Raw genomic sequence first — 17,768 nt, forward strand, 5'->3', positions numbered from 1 at the left:
TGCAAGGGAGACACATTCCTAATGTGTCTACCCAAAATGTCTTTACTGTCAGAGTACAGTGACCACAGATAGCAATTATGTATTTCAAAGAGCTGGAATAAAAGATTTAGAAAATTTTACTATGAAGAAATGATAAATGCTTGAGAAGAGAAATATGTTTAAATGTTATTCAGTGGATGCATCTATTGAACATTACAGTAGACCCTGTTTACATGCATGTGTTTTATATGTATATATTTTAAAAGGTTATTATTTATAAAAGAATGAGATAAGTCACAGTTTAAGAGGAAATGTTTACAAAACTTGTATCTGATAAAATACTTTATCCAAAATAGGAACTTCAAGCTTAAGAAAGCAAATAACCCGATTTAAAAATAGGCAAACTGTCAGAACAGAAGACAGCTTATGAAAGAAGACATACAGATACCAGGTAAGTGCATGACATTCAGCATCATATTTCATAAAGAATAACAAATCACTGTACACATACAATAGCTTTTAAAGTCCAAATCACAGATACCACCAAATACCAGAAAGGAAATGAAGCAACAGGAATGTGCTTTGGGATAATGCTTTTGTACACTGTGAAGATTTGTCACTCATATTGGTTTAATAAAACGCTGATTGGCCAGTAGCCAGGCAGGAAGAATAGGCAGGGTGACCAGACCAGGAGAATTCTGGGAAGAGGAAGGGTGGAGTCAGGAGTCACCAGCCAGACACAGAGGAAGCAAGATGAGAATGCTGTCCTGAGAAAAGGTACCAAGCCACACGGCTAAACATAGATAAGAATTATGGGTTAATTTAAGTGTCAGAGCTAGTTAGTAATAAGCCTGAGCAACAGGCCAAACCACTTGTAAACAGTATAAGCCTCTGTATGTTTATTTGGGACTGAGTGACTGTGGGACCAGGCAGGACAGAAACTTCTGCCTACAGGAGTGCTCATTTATTGCTGGTGGGACTGTCAAATGCACAGAAGATGAGCATGTAGTTTCCTATAAAATTAAACATAGTCTTAGCACACAACCCAGCAATCCAAATGGGTTCAAAGTTGAAGTTTGTACAAAATCTTCATATGAATGTTTACAACAGCTTGATTTATAATTGCCCAAACTTGGAAGCAACTGTCTTCTAATAGGTGGATAGATAAATATACCATGGAACACTCATACAATTGAATATGTTAGCAAAATAAAGAGGTGAAAAGATGAGAACAGACATGCATATTCCCGGTGAACAAAGTTAGTAAGAAAAAAATTGTATTATTCTCACTACATAATATTCTGGGAAAGGTAAAATTGTGTAGACAGTCAAAAGATTGGTGGTTATGAGGAGTTTAGGGAGAAGGGTGAAGGAGGATATTCAGACAGTAAAACTTTCCCAATCAATATTGTGATATACATACATATATCTATATCTCTATATTTGCCAAATGATATGTGCATATCACTGAAGATTTGCCTAAACCCACAGACGAGCACATCTTTTAGTGCATCTAATGTTGATGACAAAATTCTTCATCCATTTATGGATTATAACATATATATCACTTATATCACATTGATATAAAATAGTAAGAGTTTACGGTGGGGATGGGAAAGAAAACAGAAACAAGAGCTATGGTACTCTCTAATTTCTGTCCAGCTTTTCCATAAACTTAAAAGCCACATTAGAAGAAGACGTGAGGTTGGGAGAGGGATGTGGAGGAGGATCTAGAAGGAAATTCTCAAATAATACTATATTATCAGAAAAGTAAAGTTCTTTAATTTCTCTCCTTTAATATTTATCTGGGGCTGTGAATTAGTGAACACTTTCTGAACATCAGTTCCTTTACTTTGTTACTACTGTTGTTAGACTTCTTGCTTATGTGTGCAACTTGTTTTCCAATTCTCCAGTTGGGTTTCTCACAATGTCTTTGGCATCTTCTCCAGCTTTTGATATTGCTCAGTTTCCTATGTGCCTCACATCTGTACTAGGTGTTTATGTGGTACTTATGTTGGAAGCTTTCCTCACATTTCTGGCAATACTTGTCTGTCTGTTTGTAGTTAAGAACAGAAATGAAAAGGCTCCTTGGAAGCTCTGTGTGCATTTGTGGGGCTGGCTGATGTGAATAGCTGATGAGCACAGAGCTTGTTGGAGATCCTTATGTACATGGTGTTCAGAGAAGGATGCTCCCCTCCCCAATGGACAATGCTCTGGAGCTGGCCGTGGAAATGCTCCAGTCTCTAGAATGCAGATTTTACTTGCCCCCCTCTGTGGTCAGCATGGAGCTGCCTCTCTTTCTTCCTCTTTGCTTGGTTTTTTATGTTTGGAGACTTGTGGTTAAGTTTCTCTAGATATTACAGGATGATGGAGGGGTAGCTGTTTCACCATGCAGAGTAGGAGTGAGAACTTGGTTTAGGAATAGCTTATCTCTTCTTTACACATAATGTTTCAATGACTCCATCTTCATCTTCCCGTTCACACCTGGTGTCCAAGGCATCTTGGTTATCCACTTTCTGAGCTTCTTTTAAAGCTCTGTGAACAGGTCAGTACTTAACTAATATCAGTTGCTATTACTATCACAGGGGTCTGTTGCCACAAACAGCAGTTATTTTGGTTTGGTCATGTGTTTTGATTTTTCTGTTAAGTCACTTGTCATGCTCCTGTCTATTTTCAATCTTCCTATAATGAGAATGACACAGTTGTTGAGGTAGGTAGAACAATGTGCACCCTGCTCCCAAGATAGCCATGTGGTATTACTGGAATATGTGACTGTTGCCTCATTTGGGAAAGCAGTCTTTGCAGGTGTGATTAGATGAGGCTTTTGAGGTTAGAAGACTGTCCCGATAATTTGGGTGGCTCTAAATGGCCCTCTTATAGAAGAGACACAGAGAAGAGAAGGCAAGGTGGTCATGGAGGCAGAAATGAGAGTGATGTGCTCTCAAAGGAGTTGCTGAAGAGACATGGTGCCGGGAGGAACAAAGAAGGGGTTCTCCCCTAGTGTCTTCAGGGAGCAGGGCCTACCAACTCCATAACTTTGGACTTTGGGCCTCCACAATTGTGAAAGAATATGTTCCTGTTGCAAGTTACCTTACTAGAAAGTACTATGGAATTAGCACAAATAATCTTCTAGTTTTACAAAAGACAGGATTTATGTTTCAGATTTTTATTCTTTTGGTTTGTATGAGCAAGGGGCCCTTATTATCCATGTCGAATCTGGAAGTGATTCAATATGATTTAATATTTCTCCATTTTTTGGAACATTGGTTTCCTTTATTTAGCTCCCATTATGATGAGTCACAGTGGACATTCCAGTGATGCAAACATCAAAAATGTTTACTATAGGCTGGGGAGACAGCTCAATCAGTAAAGTGCTTGCACACACAACTTCAGTACAAGTTCCCAGCACCCATGGAAAAGCCAGGTGCAGAATTATATTCCTGTAATAGGTGATGGGGAGACAGAGACAGGAGGATCATTGGCATTTGCTGGCCAGCCCAACATAACCCTACTAGGGAGTCTCAAGTTCAGTGAGAAATCCTGTGTGTTGGCTATTTTTATGTCAGCTTGACACAAGCTAGAGTTATCTGAAAGGAGGGAACCTCAATTGAGAAAAATGCCTCTATAAGATCTGGGCTGTAGTGCATTTTCTTAATTAGCGATTGGTGGGGGAGGGCCCAACCTATTGTTGGTAGTGTGGTCCTGTGTAGCAGGACTTTCTTTGGACTGCCAGCTCCCAAATAAAGACACAGACACTTCTTGTTAATTATGAAAGCTTGGCTTTCAAATAGTATTACCCCCTGGTGACTAAGCATTCAAATATATGAGCCTGTGGAGAACATTCTTATTCAAACCGTCAAAATTGCCTTTACTATTTTGAGGTATTGTACTGGTTAGTTTTGTGTCAATTTGACACAAACTAGAGTAATTTTGAAAGAGGGAAGCTCAATTAAGAAAATACACTCACTAGATTGACTTGTGCTGCACTTTCTTGATTGATGATTGATATGGTAGGGCCGAGCTCAATGTGGGTGATGCCCTCTGGGCTGGTGTTCTTGGATGCTATGAGAAACTACCTTGGGAAAGCCATAAAGAGTAAGCCAGCAAGTAGCATTCCTTCATAGTTTCTGCATCAGTTCCTGCTTCCAAGTTCCTCCTTGGGTCTTTCCCTAACCTCCCTGGATGATGGTCTACAATGATGTAAGTTGAAATAAACTCTGTCCTCTTCAAGTTGCTTTTTGGTCATGGTATTTTATCACAGCAATAGAAGCCCTAACTAAGACAGACATGTTCCCTCAAGTTCTACTCTTTATAAGACTTTTATAATGATATAACTTTTGATTTTGTCAAAGGCTTTTTCTATATTTATTGAGATGATTATGTGATTTTTGTCTTCATGTATATTTATGTCATTTATTATACATTTATTATATTTACTTATGTATGTTGAACTATCCCTGCAGTTTCAGGACAAAGCCAAGTTGATAGTGATCTTCTTGATGTGCCTATATTTGGTTTGCTACTGTTTATTTTATTGAGAATTTTCACATTTATGTTCATAAGGAATATTAAGCTACAGTTTTTCTTTCTTCCATCTTTCTTTCTTTCAGTTTCTTTTTATTTTTCTGTCTTTTTTTGTGCCTTTACCTGGTTTTGGTGTTAGAGTAAGACTGACTTCTTAAAATGAGTTTGGGAATGATTCTTTTGTTTCTATATTTTGAATAGTTTAAGAAATATTTGTTATAAATCTTTGAAAGTATGGTAGAACTCTGTGGTGAATACATCTGGGTCTAGACTTTTTTATTACTGTTTAAATCTCCTCAGTTGTTATGGATCTGTTTATATTGTGGATTTAACTTTGGTAGTTTGGGTGAATAAAGGAATGTATCTATCTCCTCTAGATTTTCTTACTTAATGGAGAACATGTTTTTAAAGCATTCCTTTGTAATATTCTGAATTTTGTGTGTGTTGTAATTTCCTTGTTCATTCCTGATTCTGTTAATTTGAGCCATGCTTTTATTTCTTTTGGTTAGTTGGTCCAAAGGTCTATGGAGCTTGTTTATCTTCTTAAGAACCCGATTCATTGATTCTCTGTATCATTTTCCTTGTTTCTATGTCATTAATTTCTACTCTGAGTTTTTATTATTTCTTGCCATTGTGGTGGTATGAATAAGAATGGCCCCTATAGGCACATATGTTTGTATACTTAGGCACCAGGGAGTGGCACTATTGGAAAGAATTAGAAGAATTAAAAGGTGTGGTCTTGTTGGAGGAAGTGTGTCACTGGGAGTGGATTTTGAGGTTTCAAAAGCCCATGTCAATCCCAGAGTCTCTCTTTCTGCCTATAGATCATGATGTAGTTCTCAGATACTGCTCTAACACCTGCCTGTATGCTGTCATGCTCCCTGTCATGATGATAATGGACTTCTGAAACTGTAAGCCAGTTTCCAATTAAACACTTTCTCTTACAGTTGTTGCCTTGGTCATGGTGTCTCTTCTCAGCAACAGAACAGTGACTAAGACAGCTATCTACTGCATTTGGGTTTGGTTTATTTTTGTTTTTAACCAACTTTTGTGTTGCATAATTAAATCATTTGCTTGTGTTCTTTCTAATTTTTAAAATGTAGGCATTTAGGGCTACAAACTTCCCTCTTAGAAGTTTAAATTATGTATCTTTTATTTTTATGAGTATATATGTGATTCTGTGAGCTTATGTGCCCCACATGTATGCAGTATCCTATGGAGCACAATAGGATCATCTGGAACTGGAGTTACAGACAGTTGTGAGCTGCCATACAGATGCTGAGAATTGAACCTGGACCTCTGGAAGATCAGGGGATATTCTTAACCCCTGATCTATCTCTCCAGCCCCTAGAACTGCTTTTAATGTGTGTCTAAAGTTTTACTGTATTGTGTTTTAATTTTTATAAAAAATATTTAGTTTCAGGGGTATTTTTTTATTTCATTCTTGATTTCTCCTTTGCCATACTCATCATTAAATAATGAGTTGCTTAATTTTCATTAGTTTATGCACTATGTAAAGATTTTCTGTCAATTTTATGTTTTATTGCATAATCCTCACATGGAATTATTTAAAATTTTTTGATTTTGCTATGGTTTGTTTTGTGTCTCAGGATGTGATCTATTTTTAGAGAAGCAGCCATGGGCTACTACATAGAATGTATATTCTTTGTTGTTTGTGTGGATTATTCTGTAGGTTTTGTTTGTTTGTATTCTTACTTGTGGTTTGTTTTCCTTGTTAAATTATATATTCATTTGTTTCTTTTTACAGACTATTGGCTGTGCTTATTCTTCTCTTCAGTTTGCTTATAATATCATCTTTAGGTTGTTTTGGTCAATATGAATTTTTTTTTAGGCTATTTGTATTATAGGAAGATTTTCTTTCTCCTTCCACTACAGCAGATAGTTTTGCTAGGTACAAAAATCTAGGTTGGAAGTTGTGGTCTTTTGGAACTTTGGGTGAAACTCCAGGCTCTTCTGGGTTTCAAATTTTTCATTGAGAAATCAGGTGTTATTATGATAGGTTCTCCTTTATATGTGCCTTGTGTTTTTGCTTTTGAAGCTTTCAGTATTTTTTCTTTGTTCTGTATACTTACGAGTTTTAGCTATGATATGCCACAGGGACTTTGGTCTTGTCTAATTGGGGTTCTGTGTGTTTCTGTATGGATATGTCTTTCTTAGTTTGGAGAAGTTTTCTACTTAGAACTTGTTGAAAATCTGATTTATGCCATTGTGCTCTGCCATTGACTTGGGGTTCTTCTCCCTCATCTATGACTATAATTTGAAGATTTTGTCTGTTGATGGTATTCCACATTTCTTGCATGTTCCCTCTATGTGCTTAAAAAGTCCATTCTTTGCTTGTGTTGTCCAGTATCTCTACTTTATCTTCAGGTCCTGATAGTGTATCTTCTACCTGATCTGTAAGGCTTTCTGTTGAGGTTTTTAGTTGGGTTATTGAGTTTTTCAATTCCATCTTCATTTCAACTTAAGTTCTACTTAATATATCTATCTCTTCACTGAATTCTGATTTTAAATCCTGAGTAGTCTTCATCATTTCATTCAGCCATGCATTTATACTTTTTTTTTTTTTTTGGTTTTTCGAGACAGGGTTTCTCTGTGTAGCTTTGCACCTTTCCTGGGACTCACTTGGTAGCCCAGGCTGGCCTTGAACTCACAGAGACCCACCTGCCTCTGCCTCCCTTGTGCTGGGATTAAAGGCGTGCGCCACCACCGCCCGGCGCATTTATACTTTCTTGAGCATCACTCAGGTGCTTACTTTTATCATCTTTAAGTTTAATGAAGTGTTTATTTGTGTCTTATTTAACTTCCTTGAATTTTTTGATAAGGTTTATTATTGTTCTGTTATATTCTATGTCTTCAGGTTCATCTAGATAATTCTTATTAGAGAACATTTCTATAGGACTAGTGGGTTTGATGGGAGACATGCTGTCTTGGACATTCATATTATTTGTGTTTTTATGATGTGACATGGGCATATCACATGTTGTGTTTCTGATATGAGAGTCTGGCCTGCCTTAGACTGTAGCAATGCAGGAGTTGAATGACAGGAGCTAGCTCAGGTAAAGCTGGTGCGTGAGCTGTTTAATGGGGCCAGGCAAAGATCTCTCCTGAACTGAGAGTCTGGAGCTAGGTCTATAGGTATGAAGATGTCAGAGACTGCAGGGAAAGGTGTGAGAGGAGAGGAGTGATTCATCAGGCAAAGGTTGTTTGTAAACAAAACAGGTTCAAGATCCAAGAGTATGGAGCTAGGGCTCTGGGAGATGGCATCAGGCAGAAGGAGGAGTGGGAGAAGGAAGAAGTGATGTACATTGCAAAGACAGCTTGTGAATAAAGCAGGTTTGCCTCCTGAGTCTGGGAGCTAGGCCTGTGAGTGTGTAGATGACGGCAGGCAGAGGGAACATGGGACAGGGAAGAAGGGACGTACCTGGCAAAGGCAGATGACAAACTGGCTATGCGTATTTTTGCCATATTATCTCAAAGATTTTGAAGGGTTGCTGTTTGTCATTATGATTTTATAACAATATGGACTATATGGAAGTTTAATATTCTAAGTGATATTTTTATATTTACTTAGTTACTGTTGCGTGGGGACATGTGTATGCCACAGTGTACTTGTGGAGTCAAAAGACAGCCTATAGGAGTTAGTTCTCTCTTTCTACTGTGTGGGTTCCAGGGATCGAATGCAGAGCTTCAGGCTTGGTGCCAATCCCCTTCACCTGCTGAGCCATCTTGCCAAATGGAAGTTTAGTATTTTCAATAGTCAAATTTTATTGGTATTTCCCTGTATTATTTCTTTTTTATTTTAAATGTCTAAAGTTATTCTCTAAACAGGGACAGATTTTTTGTAATGTAAATGTTTTTATTTATCTCTGGAGTTTTAGTATTTGATAAATATAAAATTCTTATGAAATATTAAGTGTGTAATTTTAGTGTTTTATACATAGTGGTACTCTACTTCTCTCCTATTATAGTCAGTAATTGTCCTAAACTACTTATTGAACATTTATTCCTTTCTTTAGCAATCTGTGTAATGGTCCATGCTTTCAGTTCACTCTACATTTTACAATTCGATAATTGATCTTAAAAATCCTTATTAATTATGTTACTTCCCAACTAAAATAACTTTTAAAAAGTATGAAAGAAACACTTTATGTTTGTGATATGCTTGATTAGCCCTACCTGCCAGCTCAACCTTCTAACCACCCTGTGGCTCATCTATGCAGATTTGACATATTGATTATAGAGTTCTATAAACTCAAATTTGCACATTTACATAAAAATTCCATTCCTGAAATGTCCTTTTTCTTTCTTTTTGTATTTAAATATATCCATGTCTTATGTGGCTTCAAAAACAGATTAAATGTACCTACCACTCATTATTTAGTTTCCATTCAAAGTTGTTTTGGCTGTGGAAACAGGTGATGGCAGGCACTCACTGTAAAAACTGAAGGCTTCATGTTAGGTGTGGAAATCAAGCCAGGCTCCAAAGCTGACTCCAAAAATGTCTTGAGCGAATAGGGAAAGGAGAGTGGCTCAGCTTTCATTACGATTGGGGAGTGTGGTTGATTTCAGGGTACCCACATGGGATGGAACTGACATGGCTAGGACTTGTTGACAGCAGCAAAGGAGAGAGTCCGTATGCTTTTCACTGACTTGCCCATGTGTGAGCAGAAGAAGTATGGAATATGTGAGGTCTGATGAGAATGGCCCTCATAGGCTCATTGTTTAAATATAGGACCCCAGCTGGCAGAAGTATTTGCCAAGGATTAGGGGGTGTGACTTTGTTGGAGGAGGTGTGTCACTGGGGTGGGCTTGAGGTTTCCAAAGACTCCCGCCATTCCTATTGTGCTCTCCCTGCCTCCTGCTTGTGGATCAAGATGTGAGCTCCCAGCTGTTCCTGCTGCCGTGCCATCACAGCCTCTACCCCTCTAAAACCTTAAGCTCAATGAACTGCTTTCTTTTACAGGTTGCCTTGGTCATGGTGTCTCTTTACAGCAGTAGAAAGGTAACAAACACAGAAGTTGCGACCAGGAAGTGGGCCTTTGCTGAGAATCTGACCACGTTGCTATTTGGGAGAATATGGAGGCCTTTAGAATTTTGTGTTAGGGTCCTCGAGAAGTCCCATAAAAGACCACCAGACACGATGCAATCAGCAAGAGTGTTTCCTATCTCGAGAGTAAAGACACCAGTGTGCTGGGGCTGCACATCCAACACAAAGGTGAAAATGGCAAGCCCCAAGAAAAGCTCACAGGCTCTTCTATCCACGTTGTTTTTCCCATTCTTAGGCAAGTCTGGACAAGTCCTAGGCTTTGTCCTTATTTGGTTATTACCTGTAGGGAGGAAGGGGGATTGGCTGAGGCCTTGTTCTTAACTGAGTTTTTAGGAGCCTGTCATGGTATTTGCCTGGCCTTCTCACTTTGGACTAAAGTAGTTGAATGCTGTAAGAAGAACTTAATTGACTGTCCTAGCAGGAACTTGGAAGACAGTAGTTCTGAGAGTAACATGGACTGTGGAATACCAGCTCCAGATGTTTCAGAGAGACACAACATTAGTAATTAGGCTAGAGACCATTATTTGGCCAAGGATGTGCCTACCTTCTGCCCTTGTTCAAAGAATTTTCTGAAGGCGAAATTGAAAATTAATGAACTAATTTCTTTGACAGAGGAGATTTTTAAGGCAGCCTAATATTGACTATGTTGTGTGGTTATTAGTGATCATTCTTTTGCAGATCAACTGTGATAAAAAGAAATAAAAAAAAGGTACACTTCAAAGAGAAAAATGGCACCAGGAAATTTAAGGTTGCAGCCAAGGCTTGTGCTGATAGAGCTAAGGAGAGAAAGGAGAGTCCTGATCCAAATTGGAATAAAAGGAGGGAAGCTCTAAGGGCAAGACCTCACCCAGCTAAGCCTATAAACTTGTAACAGGAAAATACTAAAGGATTGTCTGCGCCTCAAAAGCAATAACAAATGGCAGCTGCTGTGATTGTGATTCAAGGGGTCAGGCTCCACCCAAGCAGGCAGCTGAACTTGGCATGTTGTCTATGTGGTTCTGGCTTTAAGGTCATGAAGGTACCTGAATAAAGGGCTGTGAATTCTTCCTTCATGATTAAGGAGAGTCACTGAGGCCAGGCATGTGGCAGGGGATTTCCTGCATGGAGGCCCTGAGAGGCCATTGTGTACAGCTATAAAAGTGAAGCCTGGATTGCATTGGAGACCTCATTTTAGAGGTACCAGAGCTGTGGGATATCTGCAAAGGGAAGCTACACACAGGGAATGGAATTACCCTGAAAGAGAGGTGTTGTGTGTAGCAAAGCTGGGAGGGCGGAGCCATCTACATCTACATTTGGAGTTTGCCCTGCTGGGTTTCATTCCTGGCTTTTGTCCAGTATATCTTTACTGTACCCCAGTTCCTCCCATTTGGAATGGTAATGTATATTCTGTGCCATTGTATGTTGGAGAAATGTGATTTGATTTTTGATTTTGCAGGGTGTGATGGCTATTCTTGCTTGTCAACTTGACTACATCTGGAATGTGTTGCTACATGACCACACATGCACAGTCCAGTAGCCAAGTAAGAGGCTTAGTCATCCCTTATGTCCTATGTAATCCATGTGCTGCGTGGTCGCATAATTTGTGTGCAGTGTGATCATGCAATCTATGTGCATGCGTGGTGTAGCTATGTGAGCGCATACACACATGTGTGAGGGAATCCATAAAAAGCGGGTCATAGACTCCTCCCCCCATCTTCTTCCCCTTCTCCGTCTTCCTGTCTCTCTGCACATGTCTCTAAAACAGGCCTGAGCACACCTTCTCCTGTCCCCCTCTTCTAATAAACTCTCATAGTGGGTTTTGTTGTGCCTCGTGGCTTTTCTTGCAGGGTAAACAGCGCTGCACAAAACCAACAGAATGAAGTACAGTTGAGAAATGGTGGACACATCTGTGGGAGCTTTATTTATTTATTTATTTATTTATTCATTATTATTATTTTTTGGCTTGGTTTGAAGTGGGTAGTCCTGACCTTTTGAAGTAGGAAAACACATACTTTTGATCTAGCCACACCTTCTGCTGGAATGCCGATATAATGACACAGAGAAAGGAAGCTTTTGCTCTTTGCCTGCTTGTCCTTGCCTCAGTGGCAAGTCCATTCCTTCACTGGCATTAAAGCCTACTTCTCTGGGATTTTAGCTTATACTAAAGACCGGCTTTCTAGACTGAGCAACCACTGGATTCTTGGACTTTTCTGTTCACAATCAGCCATTGTTGGATTAGCTGGACTGTAGCCTGTAGTCACTTCAGTAACTCCTCTTTCTATATATCTATATATACAGAGGTTCATTCTTTAAGTTCTAGACCAGCGGTTCTCAATCTTCCCAATGCTGCGACCCTTTAATACAGTTCTTCATGCTGTGGTGACCCCCCAACCGTAAAATTATTTTTTTGCTACTTCATAACTGTAATTTTGCTACTGTTATGAATTGTAGTGTAAATAATATGCAGATTGTCTTAGACAACCTCTGTGACAGGGTCATTTGACCCCAAAGGGGTCACAACTGACAGATTGATAACCATTGCTCTAGACTCTAGTGGTTTTCAACCTTTGGGTGACCCTTTGGGGGTGTCGAATGATTCTTTCACAGGGGTGTCATATCAGATATCCTGCATATCAGATATTTACATTTGTTGGTTTAGTTTTGTGAGCTCTTGCACATGCACGCATAGGTTCTTAGAAGCACTGTGATAGTTGAACTAAGAGTCCCTATGTGCTCCCTGTGTTCAGACTCGCCTGTCCTCTGGGATCTTTTGACTTCTCTCCCAGGCTTCAACACCCTGAAGCAGCAGCTTATTGTATTGTTTTTTCTAAAGGCAGTCCTCTCTAGGTAGTAGGGTCTTGGTAAGGGTGTTGTTGATAATAGAAGGATCACACTTTGTTTTGTGGTCAGAGATTCTTAGTAATGAACCAAGATGTTAAGTATATTTTTTCATAAAAGATCAAATAGGAGGACTTCCATTAAACTAAAAGAACTCAAAAAATTAAAAAAAAATACAGACTTTTGGCCTAGGTAGAGAGGCATAATGCTTTAAACATATAGATGCTGAGAAAGTGCCTGGTGATATAAAATTTATGGGCTAACTGCCAGAATCAGAAGTTACTATGGTTAATGCCAAGCGATGTTTTTAAAAATAAACCTTTTAAAGGTAGCAAGTTGAAGCGAGAAAACAAGCAGGCTTCTGCTGAGGCATCAGTTGAAACCCTGAATAACTCCTTTGGACCTTCCAACCAGGGATTCTGAGGCACCGAGCGGTCAGTCCTGCTCATCTGCAGCAGATGGGCTCCCAAACCGCTGTTCTGCAGAGTCACGCTGCTGGTCCTGACGTTCTGACTGAGTCTAAGACTGAAAACGATTTTACAAACTAGGAAAGGAAGACGTTGAGCACTCGTCTCACTTCCTGAAGTCCCGATGACAAATTGTTTTTGAATATCACTGTGTACTCGATTCCAGCAGAAAATAACTGTGGGGTGGTTTGTTCACTGCGGAAAGAAGGGAAGGGCCACACAACTGGGTTTCCAGATAGAAGTCCAGCTGATCTCAGAACACTTCTCACAGAGTGAAGAAAGCAGCTAAGAACTCACAGACTTTAGCTTCTGAACACATCTTCTTTCCCTGGGATGGACTGTGGGAACCACCACTGTCCATTCAGCCCCAGAGGAACACCAGGAGTTCTGGGCCTGGAGACCTCCTGCCTGTCACCTGATGTCTAGCCGCCACCGTCTTGTCAACAGCCGGGCGGTACCGGGCGGTTTGCTTGTTTTTCAGGATAACAAGGGAAAGCCTGGGTGAGACAGCGAAGAAAACAGAGCCCTAGCAGCAACTGGCAGTCGGCCAACGCGGAGTCCCGTTCTCTGGAGAACTGAAGCCACAGGCCTAGGGATTTGGAACAGTGGCATCGTTCCTGCCAGAGCAGAGCTGGCTTACAGCATCATCTTCTGTCTTCTGTGACAGTGCCAGGCAACATTGTTTAAAGTGGCTAACAGTCACTGCATTCACCTTTATGTGACAGATTTATCTGCATCGACCAGACTTTCAACTGTGAATTATTTCTCATTGTGTCTAAAATGATAAGACTAGTTTTTTTTTGTGTGTGAGTTTGACCTTTGTGGGAAGTTAGGTGGCCATTCCTTTGATCCTTTGGTTTCATTTTCTTTGATTCCCAGGCATTTACAGTCATCTGAATTGAGTTTGATAAGCATAATTCAGATTCCCCACATCTATTCTCTAATACATTTCTCCTGCAATCCAGTCCCACTTGACCATAGTAAGCTCCTCTTGTTCATCCAGTCTGTCATTCAAATGGATAGCGAAGAGATGCACAGATCACTGGCGATGATGGAAAAATGGGGCTACAGCCTGAGGCTCAGATGCCTACTGAGGACAATAGGCAGAGTAAGGCAGTTTGTAAAGAAGTAGAACACTAGGAAAGAAAAAAAAAAGACCTAAATAAACTAAAGTAAAGGAAGGCTTTATTTGCAAAGCATGCAAACAAATCTCATGGCTGTCCAAGGGTGGGGGCTGTAGATCAAGGTAACTCTTTCCAGAGCATGTGATTTTTTTTTTTTTTTAATTTTTCAAGACAGGGTTTCTCTGTAGCTTTGGAGCCTGACCTGGAGCTTGCTTTGCAGAATGCTGAGATTAAAGGTGTGTGCCACCATCGCCCCACCACTGCCTGGTGTAACTTTTTTAAATTCATGTTGTTTCTAGAGTTTTATCATTTTCACTTGAGACCTGATTTTTAAATAAAAAAATTCTCTGTAGGAATTTGTCAAGATCTAGTTTGAAGCCAGAACAATGATCATGAAACACTCTAGGAATTTTTGGGATCACATTCAGGCCCCCGAGTATGATATGCAAATTCTCTATCCCAGTCACATCTCTAGCATATGTGTTAGATCCAGTGTTGGGCATCCAGCAGACCTCACAGGGAGCACTTGGACTGCAGGCCCTGTGAGGATCTACAGAGAGAGGAGTTCTTGCTGCCCCCTTCTATAGAGCTAGGGCCAGTTCTCAGTCACTTGTACTGTGGAGGCTGAACCCTTTGGAGTCTCAACATGGTGTGAGTGGGGACCTCATTTGGATTTCCCATCTTAAGTGGGCCCTGTAGCTCTGAGAGGTCCTCTACACAGAAGTTTATAGCCTACCGGAGTGGCAGATACATTAGGGTGAAAGCCACCTCAGTTGTGTACTTTCGGCCAGGGTCCCTGCTCTGTTCATGTTTTGGGGACATACAGAAATGAATTTTGCTTATACTCATTTTTTGAGTTATTTGAGAGTTAAGGAGCACCATTTAAGTAGACATTTTGGTTGTCTCAGTCAGGGGGCTTTCTCAGAATATGAGTGTTGGAACATGCAAGGGAAATTCTAGTGTTTGTGAGAAAACTTCAAGAAAATAAGACAAATCTTGTGACCTCAGTGGTGGTGTTTGTTTTTGCTCTTTTTCTCTTTGGGGGGCCCACCACCCAGCTCCCAAATAAATCACACATGGAGGTCTATTCTTAATTATAAATGTCTGGCCTTAGTTTGGTTTGTTTCTTGCTAGTTTTCCTTAACTTAACTTATCCCATCTACCTTTTGCCTCTGGGCTTTTCCCGTTCTCTTACTTCTGTAAATCTTACTCTTACTCTCTGGCTTGCTGAGTAGCTGGGTGGCTAGCCCTGGAGTCCTCCTCCTTCTCTGGCTACTTCTTTCTCCCTTCTTTCAGATTTCTCCTTCTATTAATCCCCTCTGCCTGCCAGCCCTGCCTATCCTTTGTCCTGCCTCATCATTGGCCGTTCACCTTTTTATTAGACCATCAGGTGTTTTACACAGGCAAAGCAACACAGCTTCACAGAATTAAACAAATGCAACATAAACAAAAGTAACACACCTTAAAAGAATATTCTGCAACATCTCCTTTTCTTCAAAACAGCAGAATTGTTCTTGGAATGTATTTTCATGCTCCTCCCAGGTGTAGGGGTTAGGAGTTTACTTAGGATTATTCATGACAACTGGCTATTGTTATTTGTTTATATGCCTCTGTGGAAAAACATGTTTCCTTGTGATTGCACACTTTACTCATGTGATTCTTCTTAACTTTCGGAGTATAAATCATCTGGTGCTCTGAATAAAGTTGGCTGTTGCATAAGACTTTAGTCTGTCTCATTGACCAGGCCCCATGGCCAGTTAAAGTGGCAATCCATGAGTCTCACCATGGTTCAACTTTGTGAATGACACAGTGCTCCTTTCTTGATTCTGGCAGCTTAACTGTGTCAGAGTTTATACTTTGGATTCTAGCTTACCAAGGCTTCTCCTGACTAAGGACTCTCGGAGCCTACCTCAGTCTCCACCCTTAGTGCTATTTGTCCTTGCCGTTTAATTGTTAGGAGAAAGAGGAATATGACACTCAATTCGGACAGTGTGGGTTCAGGGGTCACTGCTGCTTCCAGAGGGCCTGCCCTGGGTTCATTCATGAGGTGTGTGTGTGTGTGTGTGTGTGTGTGTGTGTGTGTGTGTGTGTATAAGTGTGTGTGCATGTGTGTTAGAATGGCCTTTTACCAATATAGCAGGACCGTGGTTAGACCGATTCTCAAAAGAGAGTGTGTAGGTAGGAATCATACCATGAGTGTTTCTAATAGAAACAATAAAGAACAATACTCAGCCTCTCTCCTACCTTACAAACAAGCTAGTCAATGTACACGGTTGGAGACATTTTCTGTCATACATTCCCTAAAGTGGGATGGATGTTTACTGAGAGGTGATAACAGAATAAATGAAGGAGAATCTGGTACCAAGACTTAGTACCAATGGTCATAGTTCTTAATTCATTCAACTCTTTTTATGCCTTCTTATCAATCATGAAGTTATTGTGGCTACTATATGAAATCAAAATAGATTTCTTAAAACCATTTAAGTTGTATGAGCAATTTTCATTTAAAAAGTCAGTGAAATATGAGCAAATGTTCAGGAATTTATTTAAATGCATATTTGCATTGTCATACTGACACCGTGAGATTAAAGTGGGGCTCAATGTTGCCCTGTCCTTTCCCTCCAGCTGCTTGTAGCTAATTTCTTCAAATTATTGTCTATAGGCTGTTGGTGAAACTTTCTGTCCCACCAGCCAGCTCCCAAGTAACTACACAGAGACTTATTATTAATTATAAATGCTCATAACTTAGGCTTGTTACTAACTAGCTCTTACAACTTAAATTAACCCATTTCTATTAATTTACATGCTGTTACATGGGTCATTGTTTGTTGCCTCATTTTCTGCACATCCTGCTCCATCTGTGTCTGGCTGGCTAGTGACTTCACCCTTCTTCCTCCCCATGCTCTCTTTTTCCCTGTTTGCAAGTCCCACCCAACCTTTTCCTACCTAGTATTGGCCATTAGCATTTTATTAAACCAATGAGAGCAACACATCTTCACAGCATACAAAAAGACTATCCCATAATATTTTCCCCTTTCTAATTAAAAAGGCAAGTTTTAACTTTAACATAGTAAAACTATATACAACAAAAACAGTTATCAAGTAAAAAATTACAGTTACAACATTCAGCCCATTTGTATTTGGCAAATTTAGAGAAAATACTCTATTAAAAATCTATCTTATCTTTGTGAATTTAAAGTTTTATACCTAATTTACTTTTTAATCATAACTAAAGAAAACTATAAGTCTAACTATTGAGTCTTTAACTCCATCAAAGAACCCAGAAGGATGTAATATTACCTAACAACAGACACATATGGCTGCCTGGACAGTCATCCAAAGTTCTTCCCGTAACATTGGCATCCAGCTTTGGCCTACAGGCCTAGTATATCTGACAGACATTTTTGAGAAGCAGGGAATTTTGAAGGACTGTCCTACCTTGTCTTGGCAAAGTTTGGTAGTTGCTTTCTTTTGCATTCTGCTGGTGCAGTTTGGACAGTATATTGTCAGCAATTGAGGCAAGGGCAGTTTCTTTGCCCAAATGACGAGCTTTTGCCATAAAGAAAGCAAACTCCATATGGAGGTTTTTTTGATGCCTATCATTTTTTTTAAGTAAATTGTTGCTGCCAGGAGCAGATGTGTCTCAGGTTATTAAACATCTTAAATGCCATATTCTGTAGGTTTTTGAAGTGTTTGAAGATCATCTATCTATCTAAATATATGTTTAGCCTCAAAAACATAACTAATATGACTACAAATTTGATTATTATAGATGACTAACTACTAATC

General features: G+C 39.7%; 1 long non-coding RNA gene across 3 annotated transcripts in view; it reads left to right on the forward strand.

Annotated features, from left to right (window-relative positions):
• Window positions 1-17,768, forward strand: part of LOC128097459 (uncharacterized) — an 80,489-nt gene that overhangs the window by 51,526 nt on the left and 11,195 nt on the right. For 2 of the 3 annotated variants that reach the window (XR_008213866.1, XR_008213864.1), the window contains 2 exons: window positions 336-430; window positions 9,488-11,091. This is a non-coding gene — a long non-coding RNA (uncharacterized LOC128097459). The remainder of the gene's footprint in view (window positions 1-335; window positions 431-9,487; window positions 11,092-17,768) is intronic. The other variant, XR_008213865.1, reaches the window with a different exon arrangement.

The sequence above is a fragment of the Peromyscus californicus genome, unplaced genomic scaffold (assembly GCF_007827085.1).
Source record: "Peromyscus californicus insignis strain IS unplaced genomic scaffold, ASM782708v3 Scaffold_5__1_contigs__length_169319896, whole genome shotgun sequence".
Classification (NCBI taxonomy): Eukaryota; Metazoa; Chordata; class Mammalia; order Rodentia; family Cricetidae; genus Peromyscus; species Peromyscus californicus.